Source organism: Parus major, chromosome 1 (assembly GCF_001522545.3).
Source record: "Parus major isolate Abel chromosome 1, Parus_major1.1, whole genome shotgun sequence".
NCBI lineage: Eukaryota > Metazoa > Chordata > Aves > Passeriformes > Paridae > Parus > Parus major.
Window position 1 is genome coordinate 49,625,871 of NC_031768.1, and position 26,010 is coordinate 49,651,880.

The window sequence follows — 26,010 nt, forward strand, 5'->3', positions numbered from 1 at the left end:
TCACTCCAGTAGGTCTGATAGATTGAATTTATTGCTTCAGAGCAACATGCACACTTAGTACCCAGATGCCCAGAGTCCTTCAACCAGTCCTGCCTAATTCTAGCAAGTGCTGTCATGAGATTTTCTTTACAATGTTCTTTGACTAGTTGCAGCCTAAATTAACCCTGAAGTAATTTTAAAGGTATCTGAGACAGATGCACTGGAAGTCTATGTGACCTAAACAGTCAATAGGGAGAACCAGACACTTCTCAGAATGCTGAATCACCTTCCAGAGGTGTCTTACTTTCTTTGCTGACTCCCTGGGGGCCTGGAACAATGCAGTTTCTGGCTTGCATTCTTTAGCTAAAGGTGTCTGGGGGAGGAATTCGGGCCATACAATCCCTGGCAGAAGAGCACAGAACAGGCCAGACTGCATTCCCTAGAGCAGCTTTCTCATGGAGCCCCACAAGGCTACATGGTCTTCAACAACAAATAGTAGAGATCTGGGACCTGGTCCCAAGTCAAGCGATGCTATTTGCCTCGTACCTCCTCTGCTCTGGGCTGGCTGCCTCTACAGCTGGTTTCCTCTGGGCAAAAGCAACTGGAGCAGCCCAAGCAGAGACCAGAGGCAATTAAAGGGTGACCCTTTAATGCTCAAGCTTGGTCAATGGCCTTAGCTTACTTTTCCAGTCTTATTATTGCCCTACACACTAGTATTTAGATTTTTGAGGAGTTCTAAAAATAGCACTCCATTAGTCTCTGCCAATATTAGTCAAGGATGCATTTACACCAAGAAGGATTTGTGCTTCAGGTTCTTTAGCAAAATACATATCAAACCTTCCCATTCACTCCTCAGCTACTAGCACATATAATTAGTCTAATTTTGAAAATTATTGTGCATTTGAACAACATGCTTTTACATGCTGCCTCCAGCTGGACATCTGAACCACTCTAGCACAGGCAGGTACTTAATTCCCCCAGAAGAGTCTTTTTAGCTGTTTAAGTTAGTATTTTGACTGTATATATCCCTGAATTAATCATTATTTTTAGAAAATTTTTAGAATTCCTTGGAAAAAATTACAAGTTTGGCATAAAAAGGCAGCCAAGAAACCATTTCAAGAAACCCTGCCTTTATACCGTAGCCCAGTGTTACTCATTCTACTGTCACTGGCAGATGGCTCATGAAATATTTATTGAGAAATAAATAATAACAACAACATTGACAACAACAGCTTATTTATATACATCTTCCCACAAGCTATTGAATGAAAACCTTTTCCCCTGCTAGGATAGTCAGACAGGGTGCAGGCTGTCCAAAGATTTTTTGCAGTGCCTGTCCTTGGAAGTGTTCAAGACCCAGCTGACCGTGGGCCTGAGCAACCTGGTGTGGCCTCAGAGCTGCCTCTGCTTTGTGCAGTGGGTTGGGCTGGAGGGGTCCTCCAGTGCTGTGACCCCACAAACCTATAAAACCAGTGAGAATAAGAATATATAATAAAGAATATGTCTCCTGATGTATTTAGTCCAATATTTATTCGATTGTGAATTAAAAATAACTTAGCAACACAGCACAAGATGATTCTTGTGTGTAATTGAAGAAATGAGATGGTTAGCGGAAAAAAAAATAGAAAAAGTTTTTGCAGAAAATCTAAACTTAGTAGTTAATTTACTGGATTTTTTTATTTTTTTTTTGTCTAACTCATGTATTTGCATCCTTTGAGTGCTGTTTGCAAATTGGTAAGAATTCTTGTCAGAATCTTCCCAAAGTGTAAAGCAGCTTCATCTGGACACATAAGTTTGTTGTTGATTTCAGTAACTCCATGGCAGCAAGATTCAGACAACTTCAGTTTATTTCTATGTCAGATGAGTTTTCTATATTCCTTTATTTTCAACACAGAAGCATGGCCTCTGTCCTATAAATGTTTTACTTATAGACTTCTTGCACTAGGCTCAATGGATCAGGGGTTTTGTTCCATGTTCAGTGCTTGAGTCATTAGAAATTGTCCATTTGTTTCAGATTTTTGAGCCAATTATTTAACTAGAAATTGATCTGACACATTTTCACATATTTTTTCTGAGACTGGAAAATATTTCAATAGGAATAATAACAGGCCTGTCTTGGATTCATTTGCTTAGTCTCCACACACAGATAAGAATCACACATTTAAAATGCTACAGATAGTGAACATGACTGTTACAGCTAAACATGCTGTTTTGAGATCAAAGGTGAAGTACATATGTCACCTGGAAGAGACTGTTTTATAATTGCATGGATAAAGACTCTTGAAAGGAATCCTGCTTATACTGGTATACTGTTATTGATCTCTTTCATTGTAAACGAGTCCTTTGGGGATAGGCAAATTACCCAGGAAGATGGGGGAAGAACCATGCTTCCTTTATCTCTTTGTCTTTATCTCTTGTGCAACTGATAAAAACTAACCCCTGATCCATTGAGCCTAGTGAATCAAGCAACCTAGTGAATCAATCAACCACAACAGGAGCAGTGTCAGCTGCTCAGCTCCCTGAGCATAGCACAGGAGGATATTCTGAATACCAAGATTTTGTAAACAGCTGGAAAAATAAAAAGTTGCCTTATCACATGCTGCCTGCCAGTATTCACTAATGTCAGGGACGGAGGTCGCTGCCCATTCTCGTTCTGTACTGATCTGTTGCTCACACACCAGATGAGTTCCAACCCCAAGGTATTTCCAGACAGTTTGATATCAGAAGCAGAATGTCTGAAGCTCACACAGTGCTTTGTGACTGTGGTGCTCAGTAGCAAATCTGTGTTTATGGGGATACTGTCAATCATCTCACCACACTGGCCCAGATCATCAAGCTCACAGAGGCTGAGGGCAGAGCAGGAACTCTCAATATGCCTCTTCATCTGTAAAATGCCTCACATAAGTACCTTGGTCTGTAGTGGCCCTTCAGTGTGCTGCCCATGCGGGATTAGGAGGATTAGTATCACAGAAAATCATATCATAGAAATTTAAAATGTCTTCATATAATTTCAAGCACTTTCCACAGCATATGGGATTCAGAGAAATCTGGAATTTAAACTGACTCTGGCAACAAAGAGATCCAGTCAGCAATTTCTAGTCACTTCTCAATTCGATAAAAATCATCATTGTTCGGTCTGAGTGAAGAGTGAACAAAAAGCCTTGAGTCATCCCCTGCAGTGTTAGCTGTCAAACTATCAATGAAATATTTCAGTCTGTGCCTCTGCTTCTTAACCACTTAACAACTAACAGTTCAAATACTTCTTTTATTTTTCATGGGCCAATCCTTCTTATCCCTTACCCAAGGTCTAGTTGGAAAAAAATAGTGAAAAGGAGTTTGAACTTGTACAATCAAGTTGGTTTTAGCATTACCAAAGTACTTGTAACAGTGAGAAGTGTATTAAATAATCACTCTGCTGGTGTGCAGTTCAAAAATTACTTGGTAAATACCTTTTCAAATTCTTTTAAAATTAACAAAAATCTTTCCAAATTCAAGAAAAATATATTTACTCATTTGATATCTATCTAACAAAGGTAAAAATGAAAAGGCAAGAATCTAAGAGGTGCTGGAAAAAAACCCAACTCTTTCAAGAGTCTGCTTTTGACTTCATTGTGTGGTTCTCCTTTGAAAAATTATTCTCTAAAGTTTTTCCAGTTCCCATTCTCTACTCCAAGCTCTGTCCCTCTCTTTGCTCATTATTCCCAGTTTTAAAGATTGTGTGGGCTAACTTAAAAAAAAAAAAATTAAAGAAATCTTTTTAAAATGGGCATATTTTTTTTTTCCTGATTGCTGTCCAATGGAAAACAACTATAAGCCTCCCCAGTTAGTTTCCCAGCTCCAGAAACATGTTTGCCAATTTGCAGTTTATGTAATTTGCACTTCAAAATGTGAGCACATAACCTCAGTGCTCTCAGAGTTGTGGGAATAAACAGAATTTCTCCACAAATCTTCAGGGGAACTTTTAATCAAAAGTCTGCCTGGGGCCGGATGTTATCATGCAACATGAAGAAGCAGGATTGTGATAGATCTACTCCCAGAAAGGTTTAATCAAATCTGTTCAGTCAGAGTGCTCTACCCTTGAGTCACTGATGGGCATAGACAATTCAGGAGTGTTGCAAGAATGTCCTTAAAGAAGCTCGGCACTCTCGGCACTCTCGTCCCCTGGCGTGGGACGTGGACGGCATAAAACACCAAGCCCTGCCTGCCTCTTGCTCCTTGGGTGATGGGTGATGTGTGCTAGCTCCCCTTTCTAGCTCCAGAATAAACAAGGTGGAGTGAATTCAATACCCTTTAAAGACACACACATTTGCATGTGCCTCTGGATAGTGTTTTCAAAACTCATTACTCCACAAATGAAGAATAATAAAAATATTTACCCTCATCAAAAAAAGTAACCCTGAGGAAAAATCCATCAGAAATGGGACACCAGCAGTACAATTTATTTATTTCTAATTTTGTAGAGCTGCATGTGTAGAGCTGCATATGAATTTGATATTTTGAGTATTTAACAAAACACTTATTAATACTACCGAGATCTAATTTGAATCTCAGATATGCATGTGTTATACTGAAATAACTCCACCAAGTTAATGTTTTTGAATCCAGCAATCCATTAACACCTTCAGTCTGGAATTTGCCCAAGCTTACACATTTTTTATCTGAGATTGTGGAATGAAGGTTCATGTCTAGAAGAGACAGTAAAACAACCATTTAGCAATTTGCTTAGGATGCCAAGGCATCAGAAAGAGATCAACAGTGAAAAGTGGCTTAAGAATTTACTCCTCAGAGCAAAGACAGTGGGACAACTTACCTGTGGTACTGAAAAACACAGATTTTATTTTTTTTCCTCCGGGTATCTGGGTTCAGGAATGAAGGAGCATTTCAAATAAGGTGGTAAGTCACAAGAGAGAGGCACAAAATCTCTGCCACCAGGTTCACCCAGAGCTGTATTAGGACTGTGCTGTAGGACTCGTGGTATTGACCACACCATGCCCTAGTTCAGCAGGGCCAAATTGCCCTAAAATTAATAGGAAGTTCATTTTCACCACCTGGTTGTAAAATTAATTAAGTGAACTGGTTGGGCAATGATTGGAACAATATTTATTTTAACATTTCCCACTATTTCTTAAACCAAAACATCTTCTGCTTAAAATACATGGGACACTGAACTTTTAATAAATATGACTGTGTTGGAATGTGGTTATACTACTTCATGTGCATAAGGTAGGGGATTATTTTGAAGAAGTAGGAGGACTCAGAGTATTACAAATGATTTCTCAGTTCAGTAAAAGAAAACATAACTTTTAGGAAAATGATTTGCAGTAACTCAGGTTTTGGTTTTCCTCCTACAGGAAAAGTACAGGGTAAGTAGGAATAGAGCTGAGTAGGAATTTTCAACAATTCAGACTTTCAGCTGAAAATAACGATTCAGTCAAGGGAAACCTTAGCTTGGAAAAGATTTGGTTTTAGCAGTTTTTTTCCTACCCACAGGCTTTTAGGAATTATTTTCAAAATGTGTTTTTCTCTTGCTAATAACTTTGGAAACAGTAGTAGAGAAAAATTAACTTTTAAAAGAAGAAAAAGTGAATCCACAGTTTCTAGAATACAGCTGCTCTGAAGGAAAGCTGATAAAAATTGAGTACTTTCTTCTTGCTGACTCTACATGTGTTTATTTTTAAACACTTTTTCAGATATATACAAGTAATTTTAGAGCCCTTTGGAATACCAGGAGTGTTGGTATGATCCCAGCTGCACAAAATGATCCCCTTGGCACAAAAAGCCTCACTAACAGTAGGAAGCACTTGATGAAGGAAAAAGGGAGCTATCCCAAACTGTACAGTGGAACCACCAGAGCCACCAAAGGTTTACCCTGTCACCTTCTGTGCTCAGACATGGAGCTCCTCCAGAGAGCCTGTGAGAAGGCAGAGGGGAGACAGTTTCACCTGCAGCATTTTAAATCATTCTGAGAGGGGTAGATTTACAGTACCCCTTCAGGCTAGTGTAAAGGAGGTGTACTATCCTGCAAACAGGGACTAGAGATGTTTTACAAATTGTAAAAACAGGGAGACAAAGCCAGAGCAACGCCAGAAGTGAAATCTAGCCAATCTTGCAAACTGCTTGACTATTCTGTCTCAGAGTAGGAGCTGAGATTTCATCCCCCACGCAAGCAACCTTTGAACCCATCTTATGCTAAGTTTCAGACTGCATTGATGAGGGCTGTAAGTGTAAGGAGTACAGGTTTCATCAAAAGTCTGAGAGCACACATGAAAGCACAGCAATTACAGAGGACAGGAATGAAGGGAAAAGCATTGACTTGCTGTATGAATGTGAAACAGATCTTGTATCTTTCATAAATATTTACAAAGTAATTAGAAAAAAGGAAAGAAAATACACATCAACAAATGAGGCACATCAAAACACTGTCACTAAAGTTTGAATTTCAAAAAAGTTTCAGAGAAAGAGAAGCACAGCTGTAGTCTATAGAAAACTTCATTAATGTTTTCAAATCACTCATAGGATTTAGGTGCTGAAAGGCATGCTAAATTGGGATTTATACATAATCAGATCATTGAAAAACATACAAATGGCTGCCAGAGAAAAGTACAATGTTCACTTTTGAAATTACAAAAAATCCTTTGTTTCAAAGAGTGAATTGACTAAAGTTTAGTTTCAGTGAAGCATGTTTTTGCTTTGGGTGTCATTATTTAGTTTGGCCTCCTTGCCAGAGAAACCTTTTTACAGACTGCAGTTCCTTCAACTGTTGTTTTTATTCTCCAGCAACTTTAAAAAAAAAATAAAAAATCAAGGCTGCATCAGATGCTTCTAATTTAAATGAGTGCTGCTCTGTTTACCTTTAATTTTGAGATGGCATAGGGGGTGAATTGCATGGGGCTTGATTGCTTGCCAGGATTTCTCAAACAGATGTATTTGAGCCTCCTCACTTAAATAATCTGGAAAATCAGGTTGGACTGGTTGAATCAAAATGCTGGCAAGTGGGTAAAGAAAACATCCATCCATCTATCCATCCAGGCACCTCTATCACTCCCATCACCATGGTATCTGCACACCTTCAGCAGCAATGTCATGCGGCAGCCTCAGATTCCACACACCACCAAACATGCCCTTGGCAAAAGCTCAGCAGCTTTGCCAGAGATAAAGGATTATGGATGTTATGCCTATGCATACTAAAGAAAGGACTTCTGCACTTTAACAGCAGTTTCTGAGGTTTCTATGGCTAAGATATTCAAGCACACACATATCCTAAATCTTAGGACTTAGCAATGATGAATAGCTCTGAATGTACTCTTACAGTACATTCATTGAAGCCTTGTGATTAGAGAATGAATAAAGCACATATTTCCTTTTATAGACAGATGGAGGTAGGAGGTAGTTTTTCAGATGGTTACTAGGTAAACTTGTTTGTCATAGTTTTGTTTTCTTTTTTTACTTCTCTCTCTCTCTTTATTCTTTTTCTTTTTTTTTTTTCTTTTTTTTTCTTTTTTTTTAATGCAAGAGCTGCCTGTCTCAACACCTGTCGAGACAGGAATTATTTAGATCAGAACACACTCTGATGGGGAAGGGGGAGGAAATGGGGGCAGAACTGAACTCTATGTTTGGACAGCCACCGTTGCTGAAGGCAGTTCCCATGGATACAAAAGAAAAATACATTTCTCTGCAAAGAATGAAGTTCCAGTAGATAAAGGACATAAAGCGTCCTGTACAGTGAGAACAAACTGATCCTCCTGAGCGGCACAGTCCACAGAGAATATGTGAGAACACTACAGAGGACAACCACAACCTGTATCCAAGAGTAGCATGATATGAAAAGCTCTGAGTAAGGACCTGGAATCATCTCCCTGTCCCCAGCCTAACTTGGCATATTGGCATTAAGCTAGTTTACAGGTACACAAACAAACAGCATGGGATTTTGTGTTGCAGGTACTTTGTAATGATTTGAGACTCAATTTGTTGCCAAGAATCAGAGTAGGGAAAAAAAAAAAGAGTATCAAACTTTTCAGTATGACATGTTTATAGATATGCACACAGTCTGAAGGGTTGGGGTGCACTCTGAAGCACTACTGGCCTCACAGCTCCCATCTTTGTGTTCCACCAATTTAAGAGACTATTTCTTTCTTGTCCACACAAGACTGACAGAACACAGGATACACAAACACTCTGAGGGCTGTTGAAAACAAAGCTACCACTGCTGACTCAGGAAACACCTCCTGCCTCCATGAGGAGGGCAGGAGCTGTCCTTGCAGCCACTGGTGGAGGAATGGTATGGGGAGAAGGGCATTGGTCTGACCAATAGAGAAATTCTGATTCTCTTCTCTGTCTCAAGGCCTCACAGAGCCATAACACACAGTAGCTCTCCTAAAATTAAAGATTTAACTGAGATTCTCCGGGTAGGAAAGGAGATGCACCAAGGTGCACCCACATAGCCCCTGCAGAAGGGCTGAGAGGGAGGCACTCACTCCATGACCTGAAACCTGAATCACCCTCCAGAGATACCTCTCTTTCCATTGCCTAGGGACTGATGGGCAGCCAGTGCTCTCAGTTCCCTCAATGCCTAAAGGCTTGAATTTAGGTAGGATAAATCTAGGCCTATCTTTCCGTGTGAACATTTACATGGGAAATAATTGTTGAGAATGGATGTCTAGAAGGTGTCTACAATAATATATGTGTACCATAGAGGAACCAGGTTTGTTCCAAGCTGTGGAACCTAATTCTGCAAATCTAGCTGGGAAATTATGACTTCCGGGAATTTTGGTTTAATATTTTTAATACATTTTTCATTTGTGAAATACTACATTTTTCATTTCATTTTTGTCTTCAGGTAAATGTAAAGCTGTAAAGTGTTTTCAAAAAATGCATTTCAAGAGAAAATAGCAACTTGTTTTCTTCTGAAAGTCCCCAAAGGTCACTAGGGGACAGCTTTTGTTTGCAGATTTCCCATTAAAAAAGAAAAAAAAAAAAAAAAACAAACCAGAAATGTCAGACAAAATGGTCTAAAAATTATTATTGTGGTCAAAAGCCACATTTCAATTTAAAAAATGCCAATGACACAATGTCCTCAAGTTTTAATATCCATTTTTGAAGTGCTATCACTGACTTTGTTAAAATGACTCGTAAGTAAAAACAATTGTTATTTAAAGATGTATATAACATACTCAAAACTTACGATTTTGAAAATTATACAATATTTTTCATTCATGCTGATTCAATTTGAAATCTTTCATAATCTTGTGAAACTCAGGTCCCTCAGCTGTTATTGGCAGAAATGCTTTTTTATATCACTGTTATACTGTTACCACTTTATACTGAAAAAATGTCTAGACCCCAGGCCTGGACAGAGCATTAGCCCAATGCATTCGGGTACAAGGGAAGGAAAGTTTGTAAAAGGTTTCAAAGAAGTCACCATGACATGTTGCAATGCAAATGCAAACAGCTTTCAGTTTGACTGAGATTAACACAGCCATGTGGCCAAGGTTGGGGCATTGGAGGTTTGTGCATACTTATTTAATTAGGGCTGTATTTTGTTAGCTTTGTTCATATGGAGGAGAAGGAGTAGTGCAACCCCTGTCAGAATCAATGGAATATTTACAGATCATGAAGCTGATCATGACTAAGGTCATGTTTACAACGAGAATAAAAGCTGATGCAGAGAACCCCAAGCCAGCTCAGAGGCGAGTATTATCTCTGAAAAATGATATAATAAAGTAAGACTAATGTGATACTGTGAGTTCAACTGAGTAAAACAGCAGATTTGGAGAGTAGCAGTCCCTGAATCTGGAAAAATCAGAATACTTGTCATAGCTGGAGCAACCAGAGCCCATGCTATGAAGAACATGGCTCCATCTCTCTCCCAAGCTGCGTCTACAGCTCTAACAATCAACTCTTCATTTCTTTGTGCTTTTTTACATCTGCAGAGGGGTAAGGGCTATGTTGTAGCTTACCAAAGGACTGTTCCTGCACAAAGAGTGTATGTTGTGTGCTCCTTGGTGCGGTCTGACAAGGGGGTAGGTGGTTTTTAAGGATACAGAGGCTGGTGGAGGCAGCCCAGTGCCATTAATGTAGTTATACTGTTTCTGGAAAAAATATCCCAGGGCAGTGGCCAGGCTTTATTTCAATGGAGAATCAGGAGCAGCCTGGGAGTTAAAGAATTTGGTAGAGCAGCTATAGCCCCTGCTACGTGGCAGACACAAATCCCAAGTCTGGGAGGATCCCCTGCCCAGCTCCAGCCTCCCCCTGTACCCAGCAAGCTCTAAGGACACCTGACATGAGGCACTATACAGGGGCCAGGCCAAAGGGGACACCAAGCCAAGAGCTCAGCATGCCACACCCCATTGTCAGCAGCCGTGGAGAAACTTAAACTGACACACACTGGTCCCTAAAGAGTGAAACAACCTGCTTTCCCCTCCACTTTCTTTCTTTCCCTGAAAAATGTCTCCATTTTTTTCCTGAACTATCTAGTTTTTAGGGTCCTCTCTTCATCTCCCTCTTTGTGTTGGAGATCTGTGGCTGCTGTGTCAGCACAGCTCCCAGCCATCTTGTAACCAAGATCTGGGTCACAAACCTTGAAACTAAATGAAGGAAAAATATAAAGGGCTAGTTCAAATCTGAATGAGTTTCCTTATTGTTTCATTTTTTATTTTTTATTTTTTTCTGTAGAAAGGTTTGTGTTTTAATGTCCCTGGTTAGAGACTCTAAAGTTACTTTGTTTTTCAGATACTGTGTCAAAATGTGTATTTGTGTCTCATCTCTATTAGATACAACATAGCCAATCGAAACAAGTAATTCTATCCGAAAAGCAAACAGATTCACATTCTAAAGAACTACAGCCTAAGTGCCATTGTTACAGCAAGAATAACAGCCCCAAAAAGGTAGGAAGGAAGGAAGGAAGGAAGGAAGGGCGATTTTACCCAATGTCAGATGTGATCCCATCATTAAAAGGTTTCTTGTGCTCAATGCAGCAGAATAAGTAATCTCACTTCACATCTTCATCTCACACTGGTGCATACGTGGTAGGTTAGGTGAAGAGGCTGCCTGCATTTGTTTCTTTATCATGACAATAAAGGGAGTATAGAGCAATGCAGATGTCTACATTACTATGTTTGAAGTTAGGTGTAAACAAAATATTTATTTCTGGACTAGGATGTCTTGGTGCCATAAATGCTCAAAACTCTTCTTTCATACCTGCTAATAATTATGAACTTGGCCCAAATATCAAAGATATTTAGACATGAAACATATTTTAGACTTTTTTCTTTCTAATTTACCTTCTGTGTTGTGGGGGCAGGTTCAGCCTTCAAGGCACATTTCAGTCACATATTTAAACTCTCCCTTATAATCCAGGCAAAGCTGAAGCCTAAAAGTCTCATGTAACCAAATTACTCTGGAAAGTCAGGTTTCACTATTCCTCTTACCTTTACAAAGATTTATGGCTGGGTTTATAATGTAAGAATTTGAAAGCTTTTTTTCCTAAAAAAATGTATGTGGCTCCTCTGAAAAGATTAAAAATCATGTGTCTCTTTCAGAGCGTGTACTGTGAGACAAATAATTTCAGTACAAAATGAGAGGTGGTTGAACAGCTACAAACACTTACACAACGTATTGCTTTTTGAATGGCACGTAGTCGCTGTGGATCCTGACTGAAGAAAATGTTGCTAGGTAGCTGATAAATAAAAACAAAGTGGGTTGGATGCGTAGCTGAGTCTGAACATGAATTTTCAGAACTAGCAAATGAATATGGCAAGAACAAAGGAGCAAGCAAGGAAACAAGGAAAGGTTTCACAGCAAACCCAGCGCTACTTGCATTGCTTTCCAGAGGTAATTAGGCACAGTCAGGTGCAGCAGCCACCACTGTTATGTGGCTGCAAAAATTAAGACAATCAAGACAAAAGCAAGCTAAATTTAAAATGGAACTAAGGAGAATTTCTAAGACAGAACTGCAGATTCAGCCAGTGCAAGTGGTGGCTTTGGAATAGGCAGAACTTAGGTAAGGGACGAAACCAGGTGCAAGCACAGCACAGGAAAGAACATTTGAAACTATCTATGCTGAGATTTGAAGTGGGGTCTAATTCTATAAAATTATTTGCTACAAAATATATATAAATACTCTTTTAAAGTGATAACCTGCAAAATTCAGTCAATTTGTGAGAACTTACAGATGTAGAACTTGAATTCACAAGTTTGGCAAACTGAGGTGGGTTTTGATATTTTCATAGAATATAATTAAAAGCTGGTAATTATCATCTCAAAGTTATTATTTCATTACTCTAACCACAATTCCATATGAATTTTTCCTGCAGTGGGGCTCTAAAAGTGGGGTCAGTCAATGCCTCCAATATAATAACTATAATTTTTTTGTATTGAGAGATTTCAACTCATTTTTTAATCATAGTTTAGCACAACATACCTACAGGACTCAAAAATGGACAGATTTTCTCTCTTAATACAGAAAATTACTTTCTGACTTTGAATTTCACAGATCTAACAGTACAGCAGTATCCATTTTAAAGTAAGTAAAAAACATTTCCTTCTTTGCCTTGGAATTGAAATTTCCCCTCACAGTCATGGCAAGGAAAAAGGGATGTTGAGAATAGATGACATTCAGCCATATGGAGGGGTGAATTTCAGAGGCACCTTGTCCAGAACATGTGTTCAATAAGAATTTTTTAAAAAATGTACAGCTCTGCAGGACTAGAAGCAAGAACATCACATTAATGCTTACAGTTGAAGAAGTCCTTCAATAAATATTTGCTCCCAGAATTGCAACACTTTTATACTTGGGAATAGAGATTTTTGAAGATTTTTATGGTTCTTTTTGACCCCTGAAAGGTTGGATTCATGGTAAGTAGGGCATGTGAATTTCAAGGCTACATACCATAGTCTCAGTAAAAACAGGCAAAACTTCCTCACTGTTCTGATGGTTACAAACCTCCTTCTAATTTCCAGCTTCAATTTATTCATGGTGAGTTCATACAATTTGTTCTTGTGCCAACCTTATCCTTTATTTTTAATAGATTTTCAACCTCCCTGTATTTACCTCTCTAATGTATTTATAGACAATGATCACAAGTCGTCTCAGACCTTTGCTAAGTTTTTCAGTGTCCTCTGGTAAAATACATTTAAAATATTCTTCTCTAATACACACTGCACATTCAGAATGCATATTATGGTATAATTTTTCCTGCCAATTAAACCAAATGATCTTCACAGCTTACCCACAGATTTCTTCTGTTGAATAGAGCAGTCACCCCGGCTTGGGTGTTTATTTCCTTACTAATGTAGTCTCCTTTAGATCCATGTACATGTATACTATGTAACATATTCTCAAAGAAATTACATTTTGCTCAGGCTGTAGATGAATGACTATAGGAATATACAGTTTATTATTGTTAATTAGTCATCTATGCTACCTTTGACCTGAAAGCAATACGAATTTGAAGGGCTCAGCACAAAGTAAACTGAGGTAACACACAGTCATCCCATGAAAATGGGTAAAATGTTGATGAGGCTGTATAAGCATTCAAAAATCATAAACCAGACTCCAAAGTTAGCCATAAAACCCATGAAATTAAGAAAAAATATTGAGGTTTTCATGCAGGTTTTGGCAGTTTAAATTTTCATGACCCAAACCTTTCTCTGTAACTTGGAAGCATTATGTATCAGTGTCATAAAAAATGAGATAGAATTTTCTTGTAATTAGCTGACTTCAGTGGAGGTTTAGATAAAAAATACAAAATATTATGAGACTTGTGATAAAATCTTAGTAGTCAGCACTGCTGAGTTATGGAAACAGAGAACTGTAGGTGGTAGGAGCCAAGGGAAGAAAACAAGGAACAAGGCATCACTTGGCTGTTGATTACCTGGAGGTCCAGAGAAGAACATGACTTTAGGAAAAACGGGGGATTTAAAAGAAAAAAGTGAAAACCTAATCAGTGTTCACACTGCAGCTTTAAGAATTGCTGTGAAGAGGATCCCCTCTCATGCAAAGTTATTTCACGCAGCACCTTTCGTAGGTCTGTGTCAGGAAAAAGGCTTTTAGATTCTTAACATGTCATCATCTGCATATTTAGAAGTCCTGTGGCTGTTTAAAAGTGTGCTGGGGAGTAGCCTCTCTCAAAGAGGAATTGCACAGCAGACATCACTGGAGAACAGCTTGCTCTGCTCACAGCTGCTCCAGATGGGAGAGTGGTCAGCTGCACGCTTCAGGCAGGTTTTCAGCCTCTTCTGTAGCCAGGAGTGGATCCAGCCCAAGATGTATGAGGCACAATAGCTTCAAGCAAGTGCCCAAAATGCCTGCAAAGCCAGGGGAGTTATTTTGAACTGGATCTTGAAACCAAAAATGAACTATTACTGTTGCTTCAATGTGGGGTGATGCACTTTGTGCTTGGGAAGAGGTGCCAGCAGTGCTCCACACCAATTCTAGTCTGGAGGTCTGGGACTTCTGGAAGCCAAAAAGAAGCAATTGCATTGATGCCAGTAAAAAGTATAGGGTATGCTGAGTTTTAGTTCAAAAGCAACATAACTAGCACACCTTCCAAGGAAAGAAATAACCACAAAAAAAGAAAATCAAACAATGGAAATCGTCTGAAGAAGAAAACTCACATTTAATTGTGAATTGCTTCATGTGAGGCAAGGGAGCCAAACCCACTGAATGTTTCAGCTATGCTTGATTTATTGAGCACAGCGGGCTTGTCTCTATCACCTGACATAGTAATTTTAAACTATCTTTGAATTATCTTTTTTAATTAAATTTCTGTGGGATGATTGGATTTTCTGTTTGAGTGATTATTTGTTTGCTTAGAAAACACACTAGACATCTTGCTGTTTGACCTTTCTTTCACTTCAGATGAGGGCTTAGAAACACTGAGTATCTGGGCTATGGTAGCAGCCAGTCGACTGTAGCTCCAAATCAGGACATCCTTCCCTAGCAGGAGTCCCTCCACCACGCTAGAATTATCTGGTAACATGCTGGGAGCAGTCTACATGCTTTCCACCAGCTTTTGCTGCTCACATATATTTCATGTCTGCCTGTTCCTATTCAGCCACACTGAGCAGCCCTGTAGCCTTTTCTGTGGCTACAGCTTGGCCACAGCTGAGAGGGCCAGAGATGGTGTTGAAGAAACTTTAACTTGTTATGTGTACCTGTGACAGGTGCAGAGGAGAAGACAGGTGGTGGGTGATGGGGCTGCAGATGAAGCTCAGCCTCAGCCGTGTTTTTGTATCACTACAGCAATAGTAATTGTTACACCTAGAAACAAACAGAACCACTTAACTTTCTACAGATCAGAGTACAGCCAGAAACGGACATATCTTCATAATTTCAATGGTAGTAGAGTGAAGCAAACCTGAATCTTTCTGACTAGCCCTCTCCCATATCTCATATCACAGAATCAGAGGCACAATATTGCCAGTGGTTTTCGGTTGGTAAAAACTAGAGGAGATTAAGCTACTTGGCTACATTATCGCTAGAAAAGCACATCCTAATAGAGACTGAACAGGCAGTAATCATTCTAATGTGAATGCTGGAATAAGACCAGAAACAAATTTTAAGAGAATGACCTTTCCAAGCACTCACAGCCACAGTTAACCCTGGAATTAAGGTCCAGCTCAGATTAACACTGATCTATGGAGTCCTTAGATGTTATCCCAAACAATGCATGAATTATCAAAATCATTACAGTGTTCTGGGCTTTTTCCTTCATTTGAGGGAAAGATACACATTATTACTATTATTAATTACTAATATTACTATTAATAAAAAGGATCACAGGCAGACCTGGTTTCTCTGACTGTTTGATACGTTCAATTCCCTCTTTTGTAAGAAACTCCTAAGCAAAATTTTTCAAGGTTGAGTAGGGGTCTGGTGAGCTGTTTGGGAAAGGAGTCTTGTCACCTAATTTTGCCCTTGTACCATGTAGACATCTACATCTGATCCACTCAGGCTAGTTATCACTGATGAAAGGAATAAGCATACAGGACATATTTAATCTCAACTGGCTTTATGTCTCTGTTATGATAGACACACATCACACACGAAAGCACCTTTTTCACCCTGATGACTCTTAAGGAGAACCATGTGGATTAACTCAGATGTGAACATTTATTCTACAGGTTATGTGTTGACATTTGCATGCAGTTATTATACTCCACCCTTTCTTACCCTTATGACATAACATCATACGTGATCCTAAGTCTTTCTGTTTTGCCTACTTAATTGGTGTTTTCTTGTTTGTTTATAATGCATGGAATATTTGTGTGTTATCTCCTTTGAACACCACAACTTTTTCATACAGGCACACCAAACTTCTAACCACACAAGGTCTGAAACATTCATTCATTTTGGCACATACAAACATCCAAGTGCTTGCTCATGCCCAAGTAGAAATCATATTATGGGAGTTGATCTCATAATACCAACAAAAAATGGTGATTGTTCTGTGCTAAATGACCTCAGCCATGACCTGCAGATTATCTGCGGATGATCTGTCCTCTGTGACTTCCTGACTGTTTCTCAGGCTATTCTGCTTCACAGTTATGACGGGCTGTGATGAACTGAGCCAAATGACTCAATTTCTTAGGATCTCTGATTAAAATGTTGTGCTTTCAAAACCAGTCAAAGTTTTCATTTAATTCTAAAATGAAGTTTTGTTTCTGATGGGGAAAAAAGATTTGCTTTATTTAGGATTTTCCTTTTAATGCTTCTGTCTCTCCCTGTTGTTTTGGGGGTGGATTTTTATTCTCTTCGTTCATTGGAAAAATCAGCAATTTTTTTCAATGGTTGGAAAATATATTTCTCAACTTTTCAATTCTTTGATACTTTATTCTAGAAAAGTCTTGTTACAAGAACACTATTCAGTCTGTTCAGTCCCTTTTCCCTTACGATGTGTTTTCAGTGGGAGAAAATGCAGGGAAAGAGGAAAAGACAATAAATGGAATCTGATACATTATTGAAGGAAGAGGGAAAACAGAGCGAAGTCTCTGTTTTAATGTCCTCTGGAAAATTAAGTATTGGATCAAAAGAATTTTTTCACATATTTTGGTGTCTTTTTTAATATAAATACGACATTTCCTCAAGAAAATGACAATAAATTATAATTAGTGACTCAGAGTCTCTTAAGATAAACTTGGATTTTCTCATATTGCCAAAGGGAAAAAAAAAACCAAAAAGGATCTTTTCTGACTTAAAAAATGGCTTATTTCTTGAGGATCTTTGGCTAGCCAACACTGATATCTCATCCAGCTCCTGTATTTACTTTCCATTTTCAAGCAACCTAAATTTACATTCTCACTATAAAAAGTATAAATACTGTTCCCAGAAGAGAAGGTTTCAGCTGCTACACCCAACCAGCCAGACAATACTGCTCCAGAGGGAAGGAAAGCAAAAAGCCTCTGCAGATATTTATACTCCACCAGACTTCTTAAGCCCTTCATGCATGAAGTTTTAACTAGATTTATACGGAAAGCACCCTTCCCTCCTGTTTCTCCTTCCAAATACTAGCTTACTCCACCGGCGTTGTATCTGAAATGACTGAGGAGGCAGAGACAAAAGAGCCCATGAAGGCTTCTGGAAAGTTTCTGAAAGTTTCAGCCAGCTCCTGTCTTCCCCAGTGACCCCCAAGAGATACACAAGGGAGCATAATGAGCCTGAATGATGAGCTGCTCTTTGTCACGAGCACCTTTCGAGTCTGTCTGCAGAGAAAGAGCTTAGCAGCAGATAACCTTTGCATTGTCTATTCTGCTCCGAAGGGGCAGATGAGAAGAAAATAGCTCTCAGGAGATGTAAAGCTAGAGATAGTCAAAAAGAAAAGAAAGAAGGTAGAGCTCTGGAAAATCTCTGCCAGCATAGTGAGGAGTTCAGGACATCTGTGCAGCGAGGAAAGGCTCTTGGTGAATTATTTTTCTACATGATTTGACTTTTGAGACCGACTTTCATGCGGCTTTAACGTGATTGTAAGATGGTCCTTCTCATAATTTTTATTCTCCTTGCCAATGGCATGAGGCAACAGGGTACAAACCAATGAATTTAACTTGCCCAGCAATGCCAGCTCTGGTGCTGAAACCTAAGTTTTTAGCAAGCTACCTGCTTTTACATGAGTACACAAGTCGTGCTACATGCACAGCATTTCAGAATTTAGACTATGTCTCAGTCTAGATATAGTGAAGACAATAGAAGAGGGAGAATAAAGAGTCAAGCTTTTTTTCCAGCATTCACTGAATAAAACATCCAGTTTGATACGTTTTAAAATATTTCTCACGGAGATGAAAACAAGCCATTGTTTTATCTTAATTTTTGCTATGAAGTGTCAAAACAGTGTTAATGTGCTGTTATTTGGCATAACAAGAGTATTGCTGAGAAACAAAAGTCTCAAGCCCTTGATTGTAAAGGTGTTAAAAGGTATGAATTAATGGATTTTTCAAAGGTAAGTATTTAAGTGCTTACCCATTTAAGTCCTTACCCATCTTTAATCCCATTAAAGAGCTCTCTGCATCTGACATTTCTTACAGGCTGTTTTAAGGAGTGACCATCTGTTTCAAAGAAGAGTTTTTGGACAGTCATTTTGAAACCACTTGTATTCCTCTTGTTTTATAAAAGTGGCAATAATTCTAGGAGGTAGCAGACATAATGTGTGGTGTTAACCACACAGCTAGGAAAACAGCATAGTTTCTGGCAGAGTCTGAGGTGTGTAGAGTTTAAGCAGTTTATGAATAACCTGTATGCTCAAACTGACTTACATGAGGATTTTGCAGAAATATTTCAGAGATCTTTCACAAAGAGAGAAAAAGAATAATTTTTTTTTCTTGCTATTTTCCCAACTCTACAGGGCAATAATAAGAGTTAGCAAAATCAGGTTTGGGTTTGGGGGGGCTTTCTTGGGACGGTTTTGGTTTATTTGTTTGCTATTTAATACAAGCTACACTTTCTCCTCTCCAAGGTTACCTTCTGTATTTTGCAAAAATAAAGCATGTAAATGCCTACTTTGGAAACTGGAACAGGGAATTAAAACGATATTCAAAAGGAGCTGAATTCATCTAAAACTAAAGTACATTGTCAACCACCTCCACTTGCTCCAGGCGCTGATGCCATGATTAGCTATGCAAGAAGCTACCTGCTGGTTTAGAATTATATGAAGTCACCTCAGGGTATCTACAAGCTTCTCACGCACAAGATACTGACAGTTTCTTTACTTGGCTTGAAACAGTCATTGCTACATCCAAATACTATATCATAGATTGTTATTTCACAAGCTGTCATTAAAGTAGCTTGCCTTATTCTCACCAAACAATTAGTCTGCAAACAGTAATGGTTTGTTCCAAATACCCTCAAAGACTACAAGACCTCTAGCATTTTTCAGGTAACAACTTCTCATCTGAAGTATGAGCATGCACAGTTTTTTTTAATAATAGAGAATTAGGGGGGTAAAGAGTATCATAATCTACCTTTACAAAGCAACTTAAACAGGGGAGTGGTGGCAGGAAAGAGACTTATTGTGGTACAAAGATGTCTGGTAACAAAGATACCCATGAACCTGAACATTAACATGTATGTACACGAATTTGGAGCTAAAGGTGTTTTTACCTGAACTGGCTAACTTTCTTTGGAGAACCAATATTTTATTTTAACTGTTTATTGTCAGTTACTGTGTTCATGAAAAGCAAATGTGGACTGTGCTGAGAATCAGATATAAGAACACATATAGTTTAACCGTCTCAAGCAGCATAAATGTTATTTATTCTGTTTAAAGTCAGTGATACTACTTCATTTAGAAGGGGCTTGACCTGCATTTGCTGGTGTTTTTGCACACCTTGTCTGATGATTTTTGGTTCTCACCAACTCACAGCATACAAGGAAAGGATGAGTAGCTCCAGTAAGGTCAGGTGTTTTTTACCTGTCCATATGCAAATGCATCAATAAAACTCAATGTGGACAATCAGCTTTGTCCTTCAGTGTTTTCTCCTAGGCTGAAGTCAACAAAACTACTGCCTTTTGCAGCTCTCCTCTGACATGAACACACATTTCCTTAAAAAGTTGCATTGGTAACTACACACTCCATTATTCAAGATTTAGTTTGGATCAAGTGACTCATTTTTACTTGTTGTCTAACCAGATCTTCATTGTTATAAAAAAAAAAATCTAACACTCAGTCTTTGCTCTGATCTTCCCAGCTTCTGTGCTTACTTACTCCTTCCCCCTGAAGTGGGTCCATACAACTTTCCTCATCCTGGTACTTTCACATTTGTCAGATGGCACTCATGGTATTTACATGTGTTTGCATGTCAGGAATCCCTGCTTGGCACAGCAGGGCATGAAGGTGCCTGCTAATAATTCTAGCAGGGAAGATGGGAATAGATGCTGTCAGCACCAGTCAGGAGTAATCTGCACCTTTGAAAATGAAACCATTTATATTTAGACACATAAATATAGACTGAAGAATCTAAATTTAATTCTTAGGCTGAAAATGTTGACCTCAATGAACAAACCCCTCTGGTAAGAGCTGCAGAAGAATGGTATTACTAAACAGTTGAAGAGGATGATCTGAACTCTTCACTGCATTAATCTCCTGGTACAACTCCATGGCCCTTAAGCAAACACTTCCTTGAAAATTATCTTGATCTTAGTTAGCACACAGGATTCACATTTTAATGTAACAGGCATTAAAACAAAATACAAGTGCTGATCAATAAATGAACTACATTTTTATGAGTGAGGAACAATAATGCATACTGTCACTGGGGCTTTGAGAAATTCAGGAGTGTGCAAATGACTCGGAAGAAATGAGTTATCACATAAAGAAACACAGCTACACAGACACACATATGTATGTGTAAACATAAATAGGCGGTATTCTGGTCTCAAAGATCTTGTACTGTAATCAGCAACAAATCACAGCATCAGAAAACCACAGAAATAGGAAGTAGAGGGAAAGAGGAAGAGTGAGAAATAGTCGCCCTAATGTTAATGTATTTACTGCTTCAGCTGAGATTTCACACTCTGTTTTATTCAAAAACACACTCATTAGTGACTTCAAAGCACACGGAAGTCGACATAAAGGCTCCTATTTGTCTACCGTAGACCTTTAAGCAGGCGTTTGAAAACACATGGCTGCCTGCTTTGTGTCAGATAGTGTTAACCAATGCAGAATGTCACTCACCAGCACAAACCATCCGCATGAATACCTTTGCTGTTTCTTCCACATTTTGCTGTCAGCTTGTCATAGACGAGTTGCTTCACAATAATAAACAGACCATGGCAGGTTGGATTAATATCAGTTTTTATTACAGCGGTTGCAACCATTAATTATCTGGCTGACTAGTGATGAGATGTGGTTCTTATCTAATAGGTAAGGGTATCAAGTTCATTAAAGTTCAGCAAATATAAAACTAAAAAATTTGTCTGCTAAAACTTTTCTAGAAGTCTCATAAGAGAAAAATCCTCATGCATACACAGTCACACGACTTTTGCTTTTCCCATTGTTGTATAAAACTAAAGCTTGCATTAAACAAGAAGACCAAATGAAAATTAGTTGGAAGAGTATTTCAAATTGCTCTCATCTTAAAATAATTTTTCTTCCCAAAAAAATATTTAGTAGCTTCCTTAGTGGGTGTTTTCTGTTATGATTTAAAATTATGTCTTATAAACCCCTTGAAGAATTATCCTAAAAACACAGGGTGAAACTCGGGCCTATTGAAGTCAATGCCAAAACTCCCATTGACTGCAGCCGAGCCAGGATTCCACCCACAAAAAGATTCAAAACAAGAAATTACAGAATGTCCTTTTTTTTTTCATAAATGCTTAATCCCATTGTTTAGTGCCCTGTTCTTTAGTGGTTTTAGTCTTCATTTTTACCTTGTCTTTGAATGAAATTTTTAAGTCTTAACAGCTTACAAGCTACATTTAAGCATGTTTTTCATGCATTTATGCTGATATTTATAAAAATATTCACCTTGTGCTTATAGAGTATCTAGAAAGAAAGACAGTATGTGCACTTTCTTCATGCTTTTGTGTATCCAAACATTTCGCAGCTTGAATTTGCATGTATATTAAAAAGCTTGATTAAGGCAACTGAAAATATCTACTTGTAAATTACTTCAGGGATAACTGTTTGCCTTAAAGAAAATGCACAATTTCTGTAACACAAGATAAGAGTCTTAAATGCACTACATCTTGAATTTTAAGTGTTTGGCATCCAGATGACATTTTAAGAATTTAATGTTATTATCCAGGAAATAATAAAGTTGTTATAATTTATACACAGAAATCTTGCTTGTGAAGCTTGTAGGGCTGCTACATATGCAACGTATCCAAATCAAGGCTAAGCAAGGAAATGAAACCATACATAAAAGCATTCAGATTCTACTTTTCCTTTCAAAACTTCTAACTGCCTGAGCACAAGCTGCCTGACCCCTAATGGAACTTCCTTAAGAGCACCAAACTCCTGCCATCATTTTAACCACTTTTCCCAAACAGTCATTTAACAAGATTTAGGACACAAAATATAAAAGCCATGGGAATACAGAAGTCACTATCATTGAGAGACAGTCACCTGGAAAACTCAAATCCAGACCAGGAGGGAGAAGGAACCTCACACAAACAGAGCAGATGCCTGGACACAGCAGGATGGGCATATCTGTCTCTTGCAGTGTCCTGAGCAAAGAAATTCAGGCAGCCTGTGCCAGGCAGTTCCTCCTTCCAGAGAGGCTGGGATTCGAGAATCTGACCTCCATTAATGAGAAACAAATAAGTGATGTTGCCATACAATTCAGTCCTGTCTGAGAAAGTTTTAATGAGATTAGAAATTGCGCTGCAAATGTGTAATTAATCCACTGTTTTCATTCTAGCTCTTTGCATTTGCTTGCTAGATGGAAATGATAATACGATGATATGGTCTCCCAAGCAAGAACCTAACTGCCCCTGGCTTCAGGGTATTAGATTACTTATTCTCACAAAAGGAGATATTAATAGTACTCATTAAAAACAAACCAGCTTTCTCTCTATAGAATTATAATAATTCAGAAAGGCAAGAAGTGTCTATTTTAGTGGGGCCTGGGCAGTGCTTATCAGCACACTCGGAACATGTGTTGGTGAGTCTGAGTTTTTCAGGGAGAAAAAGGAACCTGTTACCCTTAAGAGCTTCTGGGATTCTCGGAAAGCAGCTTATCAGCAACTTCAGCAGCACATTCATCAGAGTGAAAAATTACTTGATGTCACCCAGGAGTATATTACTGGTCTAAATTCCAAAAGAAACAAAGGTAGCCTAGCTGCATTCATCATGACATCATATTTTGAGCTAACATAAGACCTGAATTCTACATCTGACCAGTCTTCGCTCTTCCAGATGAATTCAAGAAGGTGGCAGCTTTCTAGAAGAGAATTGCAGAAGCTCTCTACCCTTTGCAGCTCTCTCACCCACCATATTCCATACTGCCCTTCTTCTATCAATTATGAGAATCACCATTGCTCTGTGTCCCCAAGATGTCACAGAGGCAACAGCACATTCCTTTCAGAGGCCTAACAGGACTAGAAATAACTTACTTCTGTGACCTCTCAGAGCCAAGCCTATTGATCTTTTATCAAAGGTGGAGCAGACTCTTTATTAATTGTAGCATTTCCTCCATGTAGACCTGTAATCACAACTTCCTTGTTTCAGACTGACAGTATTGTTTCTAATCTATAAACTCCCGAAAGGCTTGACATGTGTTTACTTCAAGAATCACCTCTTACCCCGCTCTGTGTTGCTGCTGCTGCTGCTGAGAAAAGGCAGCTGAAACAATACTCCCAGAAGACAGCAAGCTCTTGGTGTATCATGGAGATGAAACAAGTTTGGTTGGATATCTGGAAGATAAAGGTTATTACTTTCCTGTTATGGTGAACTGGACTGCAGTTTCAAGGATCTTTAGGGGATACTTGCACCCCATTACAATGAGCTGATACATTTATGGTACCACTGTTGGATTCCTTAACTCCAGTGCAATGCAGAATGAGGAACACAAAAAACAGGCAGAAAAAATGCCATGGATCTCATGTGCTGTTAATTCCTCAGGATAACATTAGAGAGCCTTCCAAGTAGATCACACAAAAACTTGATCCCTTCTGCTGCTCTCTCCCAGGAGCAAAGTATCATTGCCTTTTTATGCAGCTTGGCATTTCCAACTCTGTGCCTACAGGCAGGAGTCACAGCAAGTTTCCTGATGATCCACAAGTATTTTTGAGAGTATACCTTTAGCAGCTGGATAACTGTGGCTCAACAGTGCCTGGAAGAAAGCATCACCAAGACTGCTTCAGCCCCTTTTTTCTTCCTTGGGTTCTCCTCCTCCTCTTTTCTTCTCTGGATATTTGGTCACATGAAAACATGGCAGCCAGCATGAAGGCAGCTACAGGTAATGTATGATAGCTTTAGCATCTCTCTCAGTAGGAGTCAATTTAACTCACTTCTCGCTGATGGGAGTAGTCTAGACCCTTTCCCCAGAACTATATGAAACAGGTGTTGTGGAGCTTGCACTGCCACTTCCAGTAGTGTGTGAAGAATCTCACAGGTATTTCAAGCATCCATACACTCACTAGTCTGTAGGCATGTGAGATCCTATGGACCCTGTCATGGTGAGACAGTACCTTCTCTCATCTGAAATTGCTTAAAGGATTAATTGATAAGAATATTCTTTTATTCAAAGCTTTGATTGCTCCTTCTCAGCATACATGAGACTGACAAGAGAAAGTGGGATTTTTTTCAGGTAAAGCCATGAGAACTGCTTGGTACATAGTGATGGGACTGCTGCAGAAGCATACAAAGGCTGTGCCCAGATAGGCTAATTTTAGTTTAATGAGGTTCACCACCCCTCCTGAACAGGTTCAGGGCACTTAAAGCTAGGCTTCTTCTTTGTTTTATTTACAAGGCAGACTGTCAAGACTCCTCCCCAACCTGATGTCCACTTTTGAAAGAACAAACCAGAAAACAATTTGGATTTTCAGAGAGACTTTTCAGAGCAAGTGCTTACAGCAGCCATAGTCCCAGCATCTGGGAACAAAGAAGGCTCTTGGGGACAGGGAACTCATTTATCAGCACCTATCTGAGCTGCCTGCCTGCCAGGGACCCTGTGCATTAAAAAAAGAATTAATAAAGTGAGAAAGGGACACACAGAGGATAAGTCTCAGGGGATAAAGCTCAGGTAAATATACCAGAGCTGCTCATTAGTCCAGACAAAGCTAGAAATGGAGCTGTGACAACAGAGAACTTTGGGCAAGGTGCAAAGGCTGATCAAAAAGCTGACAAAATACTTGGGTAGTTAGCTCATGCATGAGCTACGTGCTATCAGTACCTGGGGAAGGAGGCACAGATTGAGGATGACAGAGGGACAGCTGCAGAAGCTGAAGTTGTTGCATGAGGCTACACCAGGCAAATAAGCTCCCTGTCAGAGATGTGTGGTGGGGATGGAGCACTGCACTTACCAGAAGATGTTATTTTTACCTTATTCACTGTGGACACAGATGTCCTTCATACTCAGCAGAAGAGTATCTAAGAGATAGCAATATTGTACAAGTGCTTGCACCTTAAAACTATTTGTGTCCTTCAACTATGGACTTTGTTCCACTAGACTTTTCCTCTTGGCTTTCTGGAAAGTCAGAAAAGGTAAGTGTACTTCTCAGGCCTCATTTTGTCTGCCAGTATTACCCACGGGGGTCAGAAACCCCCTTACATCATCTTGCATGCTTGTTACCTTCAGAGGAATGTTCCTGCCTCTGAGGAAAGCTCAGCTGTGTAGACCATGACCAGACTGATTGTGTTTCACAACACAGAGTTCAAGTTGGAGGGAAAACAGAGCAAAGTACATGTGCTCTCATCCTACCCACTGCCTCTGACAGAGGTGATGTTTCTGAAACAGAGTAAAAATTCCAACATTTCCAAACAGTGCTAAGTGCTGTTGGACCCTAAAGCTGTATGCTGGCATTCACAGGGCGTAATTGGCGTTAAGATCAGAGCTGTTAAGGGGCTATCTGTAAATCAGTACAGTGGCCTCAGGCCTACC